The sequence below is a fragment of the Periplaneta americana genome, chromosome 5, assembly GCF_040183065.1.
Source record: "Periplaneta americana isolate PAMFEO1 chromosome 5, P.americana_PAMFEO1_priV1, whole genome shotgun sequence".
Classification (NCBI taxonomy): domain Eukaryota; kingdom Metazoa; phylum Arthropoda; class Insecta; order Blattodea; family Blattidae; genus Periplaneta; species Periplaneta americana.
The window spans coordinates 187,455,319-187,473,044 of record NC_091121.1 but is presented as its reverse complement, the minus strand read 5'-3'; positions in this window follow the sequence as shown (position 1 = coordinate 187,473,044).

Here is a 17,726-nt window from a genome sequence, read left to right as displayed (position 1 = left end):
CCGCATCCTTCCTAGTAATCAGCGCTAATATCCGGAAAATCCGCCGCACTTTTTTCTAGCCTTAATTTTTGGGTACCTGAAATATTTGAGTCCCTAATTCCGGAAATAATGGCCATACCGAGGACCGGGATGCGGCCCTGTATTCCCCCTTGACTTACTTCTTACGCGATAGCATCAAAATGGCAATCGCGAACACTTTCTGATTTTCGAGAAAAAAAGGGTAAGGGTTTAGACCACCCTTCCGCCGGCATTCTTTCCGCCATAACTCCGCAGTACGTGTGGTCACAACAAAGCCGAGGGATGCGTTGAATACAGCTCGTCGAACTCTATCTCCAGTATAAAGGACAACTCTCTATCCCCCTGCGTTTGGACGGGAGAGGCCGGCAAAGTTTCAAAAAATGGTCATTTTGACCTTCCAAAAGAGACTTTTTTCTACACAAGGGAAACGAAGCGGCTCAGAGACCCGCCCTTTTAACTGTAGCATCCCCGCATCCTTCCTAGTAATCAGCGCTAATATCCGGAAAATCCGCCGCACTTTTTTCTAGCCTTAATTTTTGGGTACCTGAAATATTTGAGTCCCTAATTCCGGAAATAATGGCCATACCGAGGAACGGGATGCGGCCCTGTATTCCCCCTTGACTTACTTCTTACGCGATAGCATCAAAATGGCAATCGCGAACACTTTCTGATTTTCGAGAAAAAAAGACCACCCTTCCGCCGGCATTCTTTCCGCCATAACTCCGCAGTACGTGTAGTCACAACAAAGCCGAGGGGTGCGTTGAATACAGCTCGTCGAACTCTATCTCCAGTATAAAGGACAACTCTCTATCCCCCTGCGTTTGGACGGGAGAGGCCGGCAAAGTTTCAAAAAATGGTCATTTTGACCTTCCAAAAGAGACTTTTTTCTACACAAGGGAAACGAAGCGGCTCAGAGACCCGCCCTTTTAACTGTAGCATCCCCGCATCCTTCCTAGTAATCAGCGCTAATATCCGGAAAATCCGCCGCACTTTTTTCTAGCCTTAATTTTTGGGTACCTGAAATATTTGAGTCCCTAATTCCGGAAATAATGGCCATACCGAGGAACGGGATGCGGCCCTGTATTCCCCCTTGACTTACTTCTTACGCGATAGCATCAAAATGGCAATCGCGAACACTTTCTGATTTTCGAGAAAAAAAGGGTAAGGGTTTAGACCACCCTTCCGCCGGCATTCTTTCCGCCATAACTCCGCAGTACGTGTAGTCACAACAAAGCCGAGGGGTGCGTTGAATACAGCTCGTCGAACTCTATCTCCAGTATAAAGGACAACTCTCTATCCCCCTGCGTTTGGACGGGAGAGGCCGGCAAAGTTTCAAAAAATGGTCATTTTGACCTTCCAAAAGAGACTTTTTTCTACACAAGGGAAACGAAGCGGCTCAGAGACCCGCCCTTTTAACTGTAGCATCCCCGCATCCTTCCTAGTAATCAGCGCTAATATCCGGAAAATCCGCCGCACTTTTTTCTAGCCTTAATTTTTGGGTACCTGAAATATTTGAGTCCCTAATTCCGGAAATAATGGCCATACCGAGGACCGGGATGCGGCCCTGTATTCCCCCTTGACTTACTTCTTACGCGATAGCATCAAAATGGCAATCGCGAACACTTTCTGATTTTCGAGAAAAAAAGGGTAAGGGTTTAGACCACCCTTCCGCCGGCATTCTTTCCGCCATAACTCCGCAGTACGTGTGGTCACAACAAAGCCGAGGGATGCGTTGAATACAGCTCGTCGAACTCTATCTCCAGTATAAAGGACAACTCTCTATCCCCCTGCGTTTGGACGGGAGAGGCCGGCAACGTTTCAAAAAATGGTCATTTTGACCTTCCAAAAGAGACTTTTTTCTACACAAGGGAAACGAAGCGGCTCAGAGACCCGCCCTTTTAACTGTAGCATCCCCGCATCCTTCCTAGTAATCAGCGCTAATATCCGGAAAATCCGCCGCACTTTTTTCTAGCCTTAATTTTTGGGTACCTGAAATATTTGAGTCCCTAATTCCGGAAATAATGGCCATACCGAGGAACGGGATGCGGCCCTGTATTCCCCCTTGACTTACTTCTTACGCGATAGCATCAAAATGGCAATCGCGAACACTTTCTGATTTTCGAGAAAAAAAGACCACCCTTCCGCCGGCATTCTTTCCGCCATAACTCCGCAGTACGTGTAGTCACAACAAAGCCGAGGGGTGCGTTGAATACAGCTCGTCGAACTCTATCTCCAGTATAAAGGACAACTCTCTATCCCCCTGCGTTTGGACGGGAGAGGCCGGCAAAGTTTCAAAAAATGGTCATTTTGACCTTCCAAAAGAGACTTTTTTCTACACAAGGGAAACGAAGCGGCTCAGAGACCCGCCCTTTTAACTGTAGCATCCCCGCATCCTTCCTAGTAATCAGCGCTAATATCCGGAAAATCCGCCGCACTTTTTTCTAGCCTTAATTTTTGGGTACCTGAAATATTTGAGTCCCTAATTCCGGAAATAATGGCCATACCGAGGAACGGGATGCGGCCCTGTATTCCCCCTTGACTTACTTCTTACGCGATAGCATCAAAATGGCAATCGCGAACACTTTCTGATTTTCGAGAAAAAAAGACCACCCTTCCGCCGGCATTCTTTCCGCCATAACTCCGCAGTACGTGTAGTCACAACAAAGCCGAGGGGTGCGTTGAATACAGCTCGTCGAACTCTATCTCCAGTATAAAGGACAACTCTCTATCCCCCTGCGTTTGGACGGGAGAGGCCGGCAAAGTTTCAAAAAATGGTCATTTTGACCTTCCAAAAGAGACTTTTTTCTACACAAGGGAAACGAAGCGGCTCAGAGACCCGCCCTTTTAACTGTAGCATCCCCGCATCCTTCCTAGTAATCAGCGCTAATATCCGGAAAATCCGCCGCACTTTTTTCTAGCCTTAATTTTTGGGTACCTGAAATATTTGAGTCCCTAATTCCGGAAATAATGGCCATACCGAGGAACGGGATGCGGCCCTGTATTCCCCCTTGACTTACTTCTTACGCGATAGCATCAAAATGGCAATCGCGAACACTTTCTGATTTTCGAGAAAAAAAGGGTAAGGGTTTAGACCACCCTTCCGCCGGCATTCTTTCCGCCATAACTCCGCAGTACGTGTAGTCACAACAAAGCCGAGGGGTGCGTTGAATACAGCTCGTCGAACTCTATCTCCAGTATAAAGGACAACTCTCTATCCCCCTGCGTTTGGACGGGAGAGGCCGGCAAAGTTTCAAAAAATGGTCATTTTGACCTTCCAAAAGAGACTTTTTTCTACACAAGGGAAACGAAGCGGCTCAGAGACCCGCCCTTTTAACTGTAGCATCCCCGCATCCTTCCTAGTAATCAGCGCTAATATCCGGAAAATCCGCCGCACTTTTTTCTAGCCTTAATTTTTGGGTACCTGAAATATTTGAGTCCCTAATTCCGGAAATAATGGCCATACCGAGGAACGGGATGCGGCCCTGTATTCCCCCTTGACTTACTTCTTACGCGATAGCATCAAAATGGCAATCGCGAACACTTTCTGATTTTCGAGAAAAAAAGGGTAAGGGTTTAGACCACCCTTCCGCCGGCATTCTTTCCGCCATAACTCCGCAGTACGTGTAGTCACAACAAAGCCGAGGGGTGCGTTGAATACAGCTCGTCGAACTCTATCTCCAGTATAAAGGACAACTCTCTATCCCCCTGCGTTTGGACGGGAGAGGCCGGCAAAGTTTCAAAAAATGGTCATTTTGACCTTCCAAAAGAGACTTTTTTCTACACAAGGGAAACGAAGCGGCTCAGAGACCCGCCCTTTTAACTGTAGCATCCCCGCATCCTTCCTAGTAATCAGCGCTAATATCCGGAAAATCCGCCGCACTTTTTTCTAGCCTTAATTTTTGGGTACCTGAAATATTTGAGTCCCTAATTCCGGAAATAATGGCCATACCGAGGACCGGGATGCGGCCCTGTATTCCCCCTTGACTTACTTCTTACGCGATAGCATCAAAATGGCAATCGCGAACACTTTCTGATTTTCGAGAAAAAAAGGGTAAGGGTTTAGACCACCCTTCCGCCGGCATTCTTTCCGCCATAACTCCGCAGTACGTGTGGTCACAACAAAGCCGAGGGATGCGTTGAATACAGCTCGTCGAACTCTATCTCCAGTATAAAGGACAACTCTCTATCCCCCTGCGTTTGGACGGGAGAGGCCGGCAAAGTTTCAAAAAATGGTCATTTTGACCTTCCAAAAGAGACTTTTTTCTACACAAGGGAAACGAAGCGGCTCAGAGACCCGCCCTTTTAACTGTAGCATCCCCGCATCCTTCCTAGTAATCAGCGCTAATATCCGGAAAATCCGTCGCACTTTTTTCTAGCCTTAATTTTTGGGTACCTGAAATATTTGAGTCCCTAATTCCGGAAATAATGGCCATACCGAGGAACGGGATGCGGCCCTGTATTCCCCCTTGACTTACTTCTTACGCGATAGCATCAAAATGGCAATCGCGAACACTTTCTGATTTTCGAGAAAAAAAGGGTAAGGGTTTAGACCACCCTTCCGCCGGCATTCTTTCCGCCATAACTCCGCAGTACGTGTGGTCACAACAAAGCCGAGGTATGCGTTGAATACAGCTCGTCGAACTCTATCTCCAGTATAAAGGACAACTCTCTATCCCCCTGCGTTTGGACGGGAGAGGCCGGCAAAGTTTCAAAAAATGGTCATTTTGACCTTCCAAAAGAGACTTTTTTCTACACAAGGGAAACGAAGCGGCTCAGAGACCCGCCCTTTTAACTGTAGCATCCCCGCATCCTTCCTAGTAATCAGCGCTAATATCCGGAAAATCCGCCGCACTTTTTTCTAGCCTTAATTTTTGGGTACCTGAAATATTTGAGTCCCTAATTCCGGAAATAATGGCCATACCGAGGAACGGGATGCGGCCCTGTATTCCCCCTTGACTTACTTCTTACGCGATAGCATCAAAATGGCAATCGCGAACACTTTCTGATTTTCGAGAAAAAAAGACCACCCTTCCGCCGGCATTCTTTCCGCCATAACTCCGCAGTACGTGTAGTCACAACAAAGCCGAGGGGTGCGTTGAATACAGCTCGTCGAACTCTATCTCCAGTATAAAGGACAACTCTCTATCCCCCTGCGTTTGGACGGGAGAGGCCGGCAAAGTTTCAAAAAATGGTCATTTTGACCTTCCAAAAGAGACTTTTTTCTACACAAGGGAAACGAAGCGGCTCAGAGACCCGCCCTTTTAACTGTAGCATCCCCGCATCCTTCCTAGTAATCAGCGCTAATATCCGGAAAATCCGCCGCACTTTTTTCTAGCCTTAATTTTTGGGTACCTGAAATATTTGAGTCCCTAATTCCGGAAATAATGGCCATACCGAGGAACGGGATGCGGCCCTGTATTCCCCCTTGACTTACTTCTTACGCGATAGCATCAAAATGGCAATCGCGAACACTTTCTGATTTTCGAGAAAAAAAGGGTAAGGGTTTAGACCACCCTTCCGCCGGCATTCTTTCCGCCATAACTCCGCAGTACGTGTAGTCTCAACAAAGCCGAGGGGTGCGTTGAATACAGCTCGTCGAACTCTATCTCCAGTATAAAGGACAACTCTCTATTCCCCTGCGTTTGGACGGGAGAGGCCGGCAAAGTTTCAAAAAATGGTCATTTTGACCTTCCAAAAGAGACTTTTTTCTACACAAGGGAAACGAAGCGGCTCAGAGACCCGCCCTTTTAACTGTAGCATCCCCGCATCCTTCCTAGTAATCAGCGCTAATATCCGGAAAATCCGCCGCACTTTTTTCTAGCCTTAATTTTTGGGTACCTGAAATATTTGAGTCCCTAATTCCGGAAATAATGGCCATACCGAGGACCGGGATGCGGCCCTGTATTCCCCCTTGACTTACTTCTTACGCGATAGCATCAAAATGGCAATCGCGAACACTTTCTGATTTTCGAGAAAAAAAGGGTAAGGGTTTAGACCACCCTTCCGCCGGCATTCTTTCCGCCATAACTCCGCAGTACGTGTGGTCACAACAAAGCCGAGGGATGCGTTGAATACAGCTCGTCGAACTCTATCTCCAGTATAAAGGACAACTCTCTATCCCCCTGCGTTTGGACGGGAGAGGCCGGCAACGTTTCAAAAAATGGTCATTTTGACCTTCCAAAAGAGACTTTTTTCTACACAAGGGAAACGAAGCGGCTCAGAGACCCGCCCTTTTAACTGTAGCATCCCCGCATCCTTCCTAGTAATCAGCGCTAATATCCGGAAAATCCGCCGCACTTTTTTCTAGCCTTAATTTTTGGGTACCTGAAATATTTGAGTCCCTAATTCCGGAAATAATGGCCATACCGAGGAACGGGATGCGGCCCTGTATTCCCCCTTGACTTACTTCTTACGCGATAGCATCAAAATGGCAATCGCGAACACTTTCTGATTTTCGAGAAAAAAAGGGTAAGGGTTTAGACCACCCTTCCGCCGGCATTCTTTCCGCCATAACTCCGCAGTACGTGTAGTCACAACAAAGCCGAGGGGTGCGTTGAATACAGCTCGTCGAACTCTATCTCCAGTATAAAGGACAACTCTCTATCCCCCTGCGTTTGGACGGGAGAGGCCGGCAAAGTTTCAAAAAATGGTCATTTTGACCTTCCAAAAGAGACTTTTTTCTACACAAGGGAAACGAAGCGGCTCAGAGACCCGCCCTTTTAACTGTAGCAGCCCCGCATCCTTCCTAGTAATCAGCGCTAATATCCGGAAAATCCGCCGCACTTTTTTCTAGCCTTAATTTTTGGGTACCTGAAATATTTGAGTCCCTAATTCCGGAAATAATGGCCATACCGAGGACCGGGATGCGGCCCTGTATTCCCCCTTGACTTACTTCTTACGCGATAGCATCAAAATGGCAATCGCGAACACTTTCTGATTTTCGAGAAAAAAAGGGTAAGGGTTTAGACCACCCTTCCGCCGGCATTCTTTCCGCCATAACTCCGCAGTACGTGTGGTCACAACAAAGCCGAGGGATGCGTTGAATACAGCTCGTCGAACTCTATCTCCAGTATAAAGGACAACTCTCTATCCCCCTGCGTTTGGACGGGAGAGGCCGGCAAAGTTTCAAAAAATGGTCATTTTGACCTTCCAAAAGAGACTTTTTTCTACACAAGGGAAACGAAGCGGCTCAGAGACCCGCCCTTTTAACTGTAGCATCCCCGCATCCTTCCTAGTAATCAGCGCTAATATCCGGAAAATCCGCCGCACTTTTTTCTAGCCTTAATTTTTGGGTACCTGAAATATTTGAGTCCCTAATTCCGGAAATAATGGCCATACCGAGGAACGGGATGCGGCCCTGTATTCCCCCTTGACTTACTTCTTACGCGATAGCATCAAAATGGCAATCGCGAACACTTTCTGATTTTCGAGAAAAAAAGACCACCCTTCCGCCGGCATTCTTTCCGCCATAACTCCGCAGTACGTGTAGTCACAACAAAGCCGAGGGGTGCGTTGAATACAGCTCGTCGAACTCTATCTCCAGTATAAAGGACAACTCTCTATCCCCCTGCGTTTGGACGGGAGAGGCCGGCAAAGTTTCAAAAAATGGTCATTTTGACCTTCCAAAAGAGACTTTTTTCTACACAAGGGAAACGAAGCGGCTCAGAGACCCGCCCTTTTAACTGTAGCATCCCCGCATCCTTCCTAGTAATCAGCGCTAATATCCGGAAAATCCGCCGCACTTTTTTCTAGCCTTAATTTTTGGGTACCTGAAATATTTGAGTCCCTAATTCCGGAAATAATGGCCATACCGAGGAACGGGATGCGGCCCTGTATTCCCCCTTGACTTACTTCTTACGCGATAGCATCAAAATGGCAATCGCGAACACTTTCTGATTTTCGAGAAAAAAAGGGTAAGGGTTTAGACCACCCTTCCGCCGGCATTCTTTCCGCCATAACTCCGCAGTACGTGTAGTCACAACAAAGCCGAGGGGTGCGTTGAATACAGCTCGTCGAACTCTATCTCCAGTATAAAGGACAACTCTCTATCCCCCTGCGTTTGGACGGGAGAGGCCGGCAAAGTTTCAAAAAATGGTCATTTTGACCTTCCAAAAGAGACTTTTTTCTACACAAGGGAAACGAAGCGGCTCAGAGACCCGCCCTTTTAACTGTAGCATCCCCGCATCCTTCCTAGTAATCAGCGCTAATATCCGGAAAATCCGCCGCACTTTTTTCTAGCCTTAATTTTTGGGTACCTGAAATATTTGAGTCCCTAATTCCGGAAATAATGGCCATACCGAGGAACGGGATGCGGCCCTGTATTCCCCCTTGACTTACTTCTTACGCGATAGCATCAAAATGGCAATCGCGAACACTTTCTGATTTTCGAGAAAAAAAGACCACCCTTCCGCCGGCATTCTTTCCGCCATAACTCCGCAGTACGTGTAGTCACAACAAAGCCGAGGGGTGCGTTGAATACAGCTCGTCGAACTCTATCTCCAGTATAAAGGACAACTCTCTATCCCCCTGCGTTTGGACGGGAGAGGCCGGCAAAGTTTCAAAAAATGGTCATTTTGACCTTCCAAAAGAGACTTTTTTCTACACAAGGGAAACGAAGCGGCTCAGAGACCCGCCCTTTTAACTGTAGCATCCCCGCATCCTTCCTAGTAATCAGCGCTAATATCCGGAAAATCCGCCGCACTTTTTTCTAGCCTTAATTTTTGGGTACCTGAAATATTTGAGTCCCTAATTCCGGAAATAATGGCCATACCGAGGAACGGGATGCGGCCCTGTATTCCCCCTTGACTTACTTCTTACGCGATAGCATCAAAATGGCAATCGCGAACACTTTCTGATTTTCGAGAAAAAAAGGGTAAGGGTTTAGACCACCCTTCCGCCGGCATTCTTTCCGCCATAACTCCGCAGTACGTGTAGTCACAACAAAGCCGAGGGGTGCGTTGAATACAGCTCGTCGAACTCTATCTCCAGTATAAAGGACAACTCTCTATCCCCCTGCGTTTGGACGGGAGAGGCCGGCAAAGTTTCAAAAAATGGTCATTTTGACCTTCCAAAAGAGACTTTTTTCTACACAAGGGAAACGAAGCGGCTCAGAGACCCGCCCTTTTAACTGTAGCATCCCCGCATCCTTCCTAGTAATCAGCGCTAATATCCGGAAAATCCGCCGCACTTTTTTCTAGCCTTAATTTTTGGGTACCTGAAATATTTGAGTCCCTAATTCCGGAAATAATGGCCATACCGAGGACCGGGATGCGGCCCTGTATTCCCCCTTGACTTACTTCTTACGCGATAGCATCAAAATGGCAATCGCGAACACTTTCTGATTTTCGAGAAAAAAAGGGTAAGGGTTTAGACCACCCTTCCGCCGGCATTCTTTCCGCCATAACTCCGCAGTACGTGTGGTCACAACAAAGCCGAGGGATGCGTTGAATACAGCTCGTCGAACTCTATCTCCAGTATAAAGGACAACTCTCTATCCCCCTGCGTTTGGACGGGAGAGGCCGGCAAAGTTTCAAAAAATGGTCATTTTGACCTTCCAAAAGAGACTTTTTTCTACACAAGGGAAACGAAGCGGCTCAGAGACCCGCCCTTTTAACTGTAGCATCCCCGCATCCTTCCTAGTAATCAGCGCTAATATCCGGAAAATCCGCCGCACTTTTTTCTAGCCTTAATTTTTGGGTACCTGAAATATTTGAGTCCCTAATTCCGGAAATAATGGCCATACCGAGGAACGGGATGCGGCCCTGTATTCCCCCTTGACTTACTTCTTACGCGATAGCATCAAAATGGCAATCGCGAACACTTTCTGATTTTCGAGAAAAAAAGACCACCCTTCCGCCGGCATTCTTTCCGCCATAACTCCGCAGTACGTGTAGTCACAACAAAGCCGAGGGGTGCGTTGAATACAGCTCGTCGAACTCTATCTCCAGTATAAAGGACAACTCTCTATCCCCCTGCGTTTGGACGGGAGAGGCCGGCAAAGTTTCAAAAAATGGTCATTTTGACCTTCCAAAAGAGACTTTTTTCTACACAAGGGAAACGAAGCGGCTCAGAGACCCGCCCTTTTAACTGTAGCATCCCCGCATCCTTCCTAGTAATCAGCGCTAATATCCGGAAAATCCGCCGCACTTTTTTCTAGCCTTAATTTTTGGGTACCTGAAATATTTGAGTCCCTAATTCCGGAAATAATGGCCATACCGAGGAACGGGATGCGGCCCTGTATTCCCCCTTGACTTACTTCTTACGCGATAGCATCAAAATGGCAATCGCGAACACTTTCTGATTTTCGAGAAAAAAAGGGTAAGGGTTTAGACCACCCTTCCGCCGGCATTCTTTCCGCCATAACTCCGCAGTACGTGTAGTCACAACAAAGCCGAGGGGTGCGTTGAATACAGCTCGTCGAACTCTATCTCCAGTATAAAGGACAACTCTCTATCCCCCTGCGTTTGGACGGGAGAGGCTGGCAAAGTTTCAAAAAATGGTCATTTTGACCTTCCAAAAGAGACTTTTTTCTACACAAGGGAAACGAAGCGGCTCAGAGACCCGCCCTTTTAACTGTAGCATCCCCGCATCCTTCCTAGTAATCAGCGCTAATATCCGGAAAATCCGCCGCACTTTTTTCTAGCCTTAATTTTTGGGTACCTGAAATATTTGAGTCCCTAATTCCGGAAATAATGGCCATACCGAGGACCGGGATGCGGCCCTGTATTCCCCCTTGACTTACTTCTTACGCGATAGCATCAAAATGGCAATCGCGAACACTTTCTGATTTTCGAGAAAAAAAGGGTAAGGGTTTAGACCACCCTTCCGCCGGCATTCTTTCCGCCATAACTCCGCAGTACGTGTGGTCACAACAAAGCCGAGGGATGCGTTGAATACAGCTCGTCGAACTCTATCTCCAGTATAAAGGACAACTCTCTATCCCCCTGCGTTTGGACGGGAGAGGCCGGCAACGTTTCAAAAAATGGTCATTTTGACCTTCCAAAAGAGACTTTTTTCTACACAAGGGAAACGAAGCGGCTCAGAGACCCGCCCTTTTAACTGTAGCATCCCCGCATCCTTCCTAGTAATCAGCGCTAATATCCGGAAAATCCGCCGCACTTTTTTCTAGCCTTAATTTTTGGGTACCTGAAATATTTGAGTCCCTAATTCCGGAAATAATGGCCATACCGAGGAACGGGATGCGGCCCTGTATTCCCCCTTGACTTACTTCTTACGCGATAGCATCAAAATGGCAATCGCGAACACTTTCTGATTTTCGAGAAAAAAAGGGTAAGGGTTTAGACCACCCTTCCGCCGGCATTCTTTCCGCCATAACTCCGCAGTACGTGTGGTCACAACAAAGCCGAGGGATGCGTTGAATACAGCTCGTCGAACTCTATCTCCAGTATAAAGGACAACTCTCTATCCCCCTGCGTTTGGACGGGAGAGGCCGGCAACGTTTCAAAAAATGGTCATTTTGACCTTCCAAAAGAGACTTTTTTCTACACAAGGGAAACGAAGCGGCTCAGAGACCCGCCCTTTTAACTGTAGCATCCCCGCATCCTTCCTAGTAATCAGCGCTAATATCCGGAAAATCCGCCGCACTTTTTTCTAGCCTTAATTTTTGGGTACCTGAAATATTTGAGTCCCTAATTCCGGAAATAATGGCCATACCGAGGAACGGGATGCGGCCCTGTATTCCCCCTTGACTTACTTCTTACGCGATAGCATCAAAATGGCAATCGCGAACACTTTCTGATTTTCGAGAAAAAAAGACCACCCTTCCGCCGGCATTCTTTCCGCCATAACTCCGCAGTACGTGTAGTCACAACAAAGCCGAGGGGTGCGTTGAATACAGCTCGTCGAACTCTATCTCCAGTATAAAGGACAACTCTCTATCCCCCTGCGTTTGGACGGGAGAGGCCGGCAAAGTTTCAAAAAATGGTCATTTTGACCTTCCAAAAGAGACTTTTTTCTACACAAGGGAAACGAAGCGGCTCAGAGACCCGCCCTTTTAACTGTAGCATCCCCGCATCCTTCCTAGTAATCAGCGCTAATATCCGGAAAATCCGCCGCACTTTTTTCTAGCCTTAATTTTTGGGTACCTGAAATATTTGAGTCCCTAATTCCGGAAATAATGGCCATACCGAGGAACGGGATGCGGCCCTGTATTCCCCCTTGACTTACTTCTTACGCGATAGCATCAAAATGGCAATCGCGAACACTTTCTGATTTTCGAGAAAAAAAGACCACCCTTCCGCCGGCATTCTTTCCGCCATAACTCCGCAGTACGTGTAGTCACAACAAAGCCGAGGGGTGCGTTGAATACAGCTCGTCGAACTCTATCTCCAGTATAAAGGACAACTCTCTATCCCCCTGCGTTTGGACGGGAGAGGCCGGCAAAGTTTCAAAAAATGGTCATTTTGACCTTCCAAAAGAGACTTTTTTCTACACAAGGGAAACGAAGCGGCTCAGAGACCCGCCCTTTTAACTGTAGCATCCCCGCATCCTTCCTAGTAATCAGCGCTAATATCCGGAAAATCCGCCGCACTTTTTTCTAGCCTTAATTTTTGGGTACCTGAAATATTTGAGTCCCTAATTCCGGAAATAATGGCCATACCGAGGAACGGGATGCGGCCCTGTATTCCCCCTTGACTTACTTCTTACGCGATAGCATCAAAATGGCAATCGCGAACACTTTCTGATTTTCGAGAAAAAAAGGGTAAGGGTTTAGACCACCCTTCCGCCGGCATTCTTTCCGCCATAACTCCGCAGTACGTGTAGTCACAACAAAGCCGAGGGGTGCGTTGAATACAGCTCGTCGAACTCTATCTCCAGTATAAAGGACAACTCTCTATCCCCCTGCGTTTGGACGGGAGAGGCCGGCAAAGTTTCAAAAAATGGTCATTTTGACCTTCCAAAAGAGACTTTTTTCTACACAAGGGAAACGAAGCGGCTCAGAGACCCGCCCTTTTAACTGTAGCATCCCCGCATCCTTCCTAGTAATCAGCGCTAATATCCGGAAAATCCGCCGCACTTTTTTCTAGCCTTAATTTTTGGGTACCTGAAATATTTGAGTCCCTAATTCCGGAAATAATGGCCATACCGAGGAACGGGATGCGGCCCTGTATTCCCCCTTGACTTACTTCTTACGCGATAGCATCAAAATGGCAATCGCGAACACTTTCTGATTTTCGAGAAAAAAAGGGTAAGGGTTTAGACCACCCTTCCGCCGGCATTCTTTCCGCCATAACTCCGCAGTACGTGTAGTCACAACAAAGCCGAGGGGTGCGTTGAATACAGCTCGTCGAACTCTATCTCCAGTATAAAGGACAACTCTCTATCCCCCTGCGTTTGGACGGGAGAGGCCGGCAAAGTTTCAAAAAATGGTCATTTTGACCTTCCAAAAGAGACTTTTTTCTACACAAGGGAAACGAAGCGGCTCAGAGACCCGCCCTTTTAACTGTAGCATCCCCGCATCCTTCCTAGTAATCAGCGCTAATATCCGGAAAATCCGCCGCACTTTTTTCTAGCCTTAATTTTTGGGTACCTGAAATATTTGAGTCCCTAATTCCGGAAATAATGGCCATACCGAGGACCGGGATGCGGCCCTGTATTCCCCCTTGACTTACTTCTTACGCGATAGCATCAAAATGGCAATCGCGAACACTTTCTGATTTTCGAGAAAAAAAGGGTAAGGGTTTAGACCACCCTTCCGCCGGCATTCTTTCCGCCATAACTCCGCAGTACGTGTGGTCACAACAAAGCCGAGGGATGCGTTGAATACAGCTCGTCGAACTCTATCTCCAGTATAAAGGACAACTCTCTATCCCCCTGCGTTTGGACGGGAGAGGCCGGCAAAGTTTCAAAAAATGGTCATTTTGACCTTCCAAAAGAGACTTTTTTCTACACAAGGGAAACGAAGCGGCTCAGAGACCCGCCCTTTTAACTGTAGCATCCCCGCATCCTTCCTAGTAATCAGCGCTAATATCCGGAAAATCCGCCGCACTTTTTTCTAGCCTTAATTTTTGGGTACCTGAAATATTTGAGTCCCTAATTCCGGAAATAATGGCCATACCGAGGAACGGGATGCGGCCCTGTATTCCCCCTTGACTTACTTCTTACGCGATAGCATCAAAATGGCAATCGCGAACACTTTCTGATTTTCGAGAAAAAAAGACCACCCTTCCGCCGGCATTCTTTCCGCCATAACTCCGCAGTACGTGTAGTCACAACAAAGCCGAGGGGTGCGTTGAATACAGCTCGTCGAACTCTATCTCCAGTATAAAGGACAACTCTCTATCCCCCTGCGTTTGGACGGGAGAGGCCGGCAAAGTTTCAAAAAATGGTCATTTTGACCTTCCAAAAGAGACTTTTTTCTACACAAGGGAAACGAAGCGGCTCAGAGACCCGCCCTTTTAACTGTAGCATCCCCGCATCCTTCCTAGTAATCAGCGCTAATATCCGGAAAATCCGCCGCACTTTTTTCTAGCCTTAATTTTTGGGTACCTGAAATATTTGAGTCCCTAATTCCGGAAATAATGGCCATACCGAGGAACGGGATGCGGCCCTGTATTCCCCCTTGACTTACTTCTTACGCGATAGCATCAAAATGGCAATCGCGAACACTTTCTGATTTTCGAGAAAAAAAGGGTAAGGGTTTAGACCACCCTTCCGCCGGCATTCTTTCCGCCATAACTCCGCAGTACGTGTAGTCACAACAAAGCCGAGGGGTGCGTTGAATACAGCTCGTCGAACTCTATCTCCAGTATAAAGGACAACTCTCTATCCCCCTGCGTTTGGACGGGAGAGGCTGGCAAAGTTTCAAAAAATGGTCATTTTGACCTTCCAAAAGAGACTTTTTTCTACACAAGGGAAACGAAGCGGCTCAGAGACCCGCCCTTTTAACTGTAGCATCCCCGCATCCTTCCTAGTAATCAGCGCTAATATCCGGAAAATCCGCCGCACTTTTTTCTAGCCTTAATTTTTGGGTACCTGAAATATTTGAGTCCCTAATTCCGGAAATAATGGCCATACCGAGGACCGGGATGCGGCCCTGTATTCCCCCTTGACTTACTTCTTACGCGATAGCATCAAAATGGCAATCGCGAACACTTTCTGATTTTCGAGAAAAAAAGGGTAAGGGTTTAGACCACCCTTCCGCCGGCATTCTTTCCGCCATAACTCCGCAGTACGTGTGGTCACAACAAAGCCGAGGGATGCGTTGAATACAGCTCGTCGAACTCTATCTCCAGTATAAAGGACAACTCTCTATCCCCCTGCGTTTGGACGGGAGAGGCCGGCAACGTTTCAAAAAATGGTCATTTTGACCTTCCAAAAGAGACTTTTTTCTACACAAGGGAAACGAAGCGGCTCAGAGACCCGCCCTTTTAACTGTAGCATCCCCGCATCCTTCCTAGTAATCAGCGCTAATATCCGGAAAATCCGCCGCACTTTTTTCTAGCCTTAATTTTTGGGTACCTGAAATATTTGAGTCCCTAATTCCGGAAATAATGGCCATACCGAGGAACGGGATGCGGCCCTGTATTCCCCCTTGACTTACTTCTTACGCGATAGCATCAAAATGGCAATCGCGAACACTTTCTGATTTTCGAGAAAAAAAGGGTAAGGGTTTAGACCACCCTTCCGCCGGCATTCTTTCCGCCATAACTCCGCAGTACGTGTGGTCACAACAAAGCCGAGGGATGCGTTGAATACAGCTCGTCGAACTCTATCTCCAGTATAAAGGACAACTCTCTATCCCCCTGCGTTTGGACGGGAGAGGCCGGCAACGTTTCAAAAAATGGTCATTTTGACCTTCCAAAAGAGACTTTTTTCTACACAAGGGAAACGAAGCGGCTCAGAGACCCGCCCTTTTAACTGTAGCATCCCCGCATCCTTCCTAGTAATCAGCGCTAATATCCGGAAAATCCGCCGCACTTTTTTCTAGCCTTAATTTTTGGGTACCTGAAATATTTGAGTCCCTAATTCCGGAAATAATGGCCATACCGAGGAACGGGATGCGGCCCTGTATTCCCCCTTGACTTACTTCTTACGCGATAGCATCAAAATGGCAATCGCGAACACTTTCTGATTTTCGAGAAAAAAAGACCACCCTTCCGCCGGCATTCTTTCCGCCATAACTCCGCAGTACGTGTAGTCACAACAAAGCCGAGGGGTGCGTTGAATACAGCTCGTCGAACTCTATCTCCAGTATAAAGGACAACTCTCTATCCCCCTGCGTTTGGACGGGAGAGGCCGGCAAAGTTTCAAAAAATGGTCATTTTGACCTTCCAAAAGAGACTTTTTTCTACACAAGGGAAACGAAGCGGCTCAGAGACCCGCCCTTTTAACTGTAGCATCCCCGCATCCTTCCTAGTAATCAGCGCTAATATCCGGAAAATCCGCCGCACTTTTTTCTAGCCTTAATTTTTGGGTACCTGAAATATTTGAGTCCCTAATTCCGGAAATAATGGCCATACCGAGGAACGGGATGCGGCCCTGTATTCCCCCTTGACTTACTTCTTACGCGATAGCATCAAAATGGCAATCGCGAACACTTTCTGATTTTCGAGAAAAAAAGACCACCCTTCCGCCGGCATTCTTTCCGCCATAACTCCGCAGTACGTGTAGTCACAACAAAGCCGAGGGGTGCGTTGAATACAGCTCGTCGAACTCTATCTCCAGTATAAAGGACAACTCTCTATCCCCCTGCGTTTGGACGGGAGAGGCCGGCAAAGTTTCAAAAAATGGTCATTTTGACCTTCCAAAAGAGACTTTTTTCTACACAAGGGAAACGAAGCGGCTCAGAGACCCGCCCTTTTAACTGTAGCATCCCCGCATCCTTCCTAGTAATCAGCGCTAATATCCGGAAAATCCGCCGCACTTTTTTCTAGCCTTAATTTTTGGGTACCTGAAATATTTGAGTCCCTAATTCCGGAAATAATGGCCATACCGAGGACCGGGATGCGGCCCTGTATTCCCCCTTGACTTACTTCTTACGCGATAGCATCAAAATGGCAATCGCGAACACTTTCTGATTTTCGAGAAAAAAAGGGTAAGGGTTTAGACCACCCTTCCGCCGGCATTCTTTCCGCCATAACTCCGCAGTACGTGTGGTCACAACAAAGCCGAGGGATGCGTTGAATACAGCTCGTCGAACTCTATCTCCAGTATAAAGGACAACTCTCTATCCCCCTGCGTTTGGACGGGAGAGGCCGGCAAAGTTTCAAAAAATGGTCATTTTGACCTTCCAAAAGAGACTTTTTTCTACACAAGGGAAACGAAGCGGCTCAGAGACCCGCCCTTTTAACTGTAGCATCCCCGCATCCTTCCTAGTAATCAGCGCTAATATCCGGAAAATCCGTCGCACTTTTTTCTAGCCTTAATTTTTGGGTACCTGAAATATTTGAGTCCCTAATTCCGGAAATAATGGCCATACCGAGGAACGGGATGCGGCCCTGTATTCCCCCTTGACTTACTTCTTACGCGATAGCATCAAAATGGCAATCGCGAACACTTTCTGATTTTCGAGAAAAAAAGGGTAAGGGTTTAGACCACCCTTCAGCCGGCATTCTTTCCGCCATAACTCCGCAGTACGTGTAGTCACAACAAAGCCGAGGGGTGCGTTGAATACAGCTCGTCGAACTCTATCTCCAGTATAAAGGACAACTCTCTATCCCCCTGCGTTTGGACGGGAGAGGCCGGCA